A 2,562-nucleotide genomic window follows, 5' to 3' on the forward strand; every position below is an offset into this window, starting at 1 on the left:
GCCCGCCCCCGGCCCGCGGGGTGCCCCCTCCCCCGGCGCGTGGGGGCGCCTGCGCCCACTCCCCGCCCCCCTCGGCCCGGCGGAGGCTCAGCCCCTGTGTTATGTAAACATAGAGTAAAAGGGAAAGGAAGTTCTTAAAGGAGCAGTTCTATTTTTTTTCCTCACTTCCTTCCCCAAACTTAAAGCGCGGGGTTCTCAGCCCTCGCCGCCTGGTTCTTTAGCCGCGAAGGCCCGCGGGAGATCCTGGAAGCGAGCGGCCGCGGATCCCAAGCCTACGTTTTCCTGACTGGAGTTCGATGGGATTAACTTCCTCTCCGAGTAGAAGAGCGCTCTCTCGGTGTCACTGTGTCCCGGCTTACATCTGGAGGTGTCTCACACACCCACTTGGGTGCCTCCCCTTCCAAAACCAAGCAGAAAGGCGTCTAGAAAATTAGAAGGTTTTGCCAGTTGGTGCTGGAGTAGAGGACGTTTCGAAGGCGCTTGGAGCACCCCCACCGTTGTACTGGATGTAGCTACCCCGGCTTGTCGTCAACAGAACTCCAACTGGCTTTGGGGGGTGACGGAGGGTTGGGGGAAGAGTTGTTTTTTAATCCATACTTTATCCACTTTTCCCATGCCTTCTTTCCATCCCCTAATACATATAAGAAGAAATTACCTGGGTGGATTTTTTAGTGAATGTAAATGTTCCTTTATGACCATGATTTAATCAGTGCACTGTTTGCTTTCTATTCTTTTTAAACTAGTCATTGCTACAGCTTTAAAATATTGTAGACTGTAATAGTTTTACTGATTGCTGTTTTTCATCATACAGGATTTTATTGTTCTAACATTTATTAAGCACTCATAATGTGCTAGAAACTCTACATAATATTGCCAGTCACTGCCTCTCAACACTGTTAAATATTTAAAGAAATAAATGCTGCAAAAGCTGCCCTGTATATAGTGACTGGTTGGCTATGACCCGAAGCAAAGGGCTAGAAAAAATAATAATTGCATCTGTAACCTTCCATTCCGCTGTGCTGCACCCCTTGTGTAACCTTCTCTGACAGGTTATTACAGTAGTGACATGATGTTTCTGGTAATTTTACTTCAGTTAGGAACTGATTTTTTTTAATTGAGGCTTTAGAAATAAATTATTCCAAAGTAACTAAAGTCACACCATTGGTAAGCCAAAAATAAACTTTATTAAACAGTTAACTTATTTCAGCTAACCATAGAAATTATATATTTCAAATGAATATTAGTTATTCTGCATATATTACATATTCTCTATATGTTTTATATGTAATAAAAAATCTGTTACAGTTTTAACCAGCACTCCTTCACTAGAGGGATAAATCATTTCTCCTCCCCAGTGTTGATGTAAATTTCTTTCAAATTTCTGCTGGATTAATGTCTTCATCTACTCTGTGCATCTCCTTACCACATAGGTTGTATAACTATCAAAGATCTGTCAGAATCATTCTGCAGTTGCACGGTCCTGTTTAGGATGGTGCCTGCCTCTGTCACCCTAGCTTCTCTAGGCCTGCTCTATTGCTGCTCCTGCTCTCTAGGCTACCATTACCTCCCTCCTTCTCTCTTGGCCTGCTGTGCCTGTGTGCATTGCATTGCATTACACTGTTGTAGCTGCATTTCTTCCTTGCTGTGCTTCGCATCTGCTCTTAGGAAGATAGAAATATGTATTGACCTCCTACTAAGTTCCCAGCACTAGGCTGAGAGTTTCCCATAGGATATCCCCATCTTCCAAGGCCCCCCAGTCTAGCTATCTGCCTATAGCACCCCTGACTTTCAGAGGGATATGTCTCTCTCTCTACTCCCCTAACATGTCTTTGAGAATGTTTATAGTACTTAATCAGGTCTGTCTTTATCAGACTGACTTACAGGAAGTGTTGCTGTGAATGAGTTTTTGTATCAATGGAGGCTTTTTATCCTAGGCAGCTCAAGGCTAGATCAGCTCTGTGAATCACTCTGAGCCCTGAAAGCTTCTGACTGGTAAGAACAATTCTATTGATCGCAGTCAAGAATACATACAGGGACCAGGCATGGAAATCCAAATGAGCAAATGGGCTGAGTGAGGACTGTGGCACATTGGTAGGGTCTGTGCTGTCTACAGGGCTTATCTGTCACTCATCTCTAGCTGATTGTTGCCATGTGACAATGACAGTTCACTCTTGCTAGATTTAATTTTTCTAAAAGCCTCAAATCCTGATTACACCAAACCTCTCAATTTTTAACTGTTGGCAACTCATTCACACTCTCAATTTTCTTGAAACACAGCATAAGCCCATCAAAACTATGTCTGTTTTTCTAGACTCGATGTACCCAAGGTCCCCACAGTTGCTTTCTGTGATTTCAAGGAAACAGACATGAGTAAAGGTAAAAAGAACTCTTCTCAAATGGTGTCAAATGGTAGGGATGGGGGAATGGCAGAGTGGTGAGGGGTGTTGATTTTCTCAGAGCATTGATGGCTTGTGTTCTTAAAGAAGCCAGCGTGTGACTTTCTCCGTGCATCTCTTATCAGAGTTATTTGCTCACAACTTAACCCAATTAGGACATGACCCC

This window comes from Rhinopithecus bieti, unplaced genomic scaffold, assembly GCF_001698545.2.
Source record: "Rhinopithecus bieti isolate Rb0 unplaced genomic scaffold, ASM169854v2 scaffold_6717, whole genome shotgun sequence".
NCBI classification, from domain to species: Eukaryota; Metazoa; Chordata; class Mammalia; order Primates; family Cercopithecidae; genus Rhinopithecus; species Rhinopithecus bieti.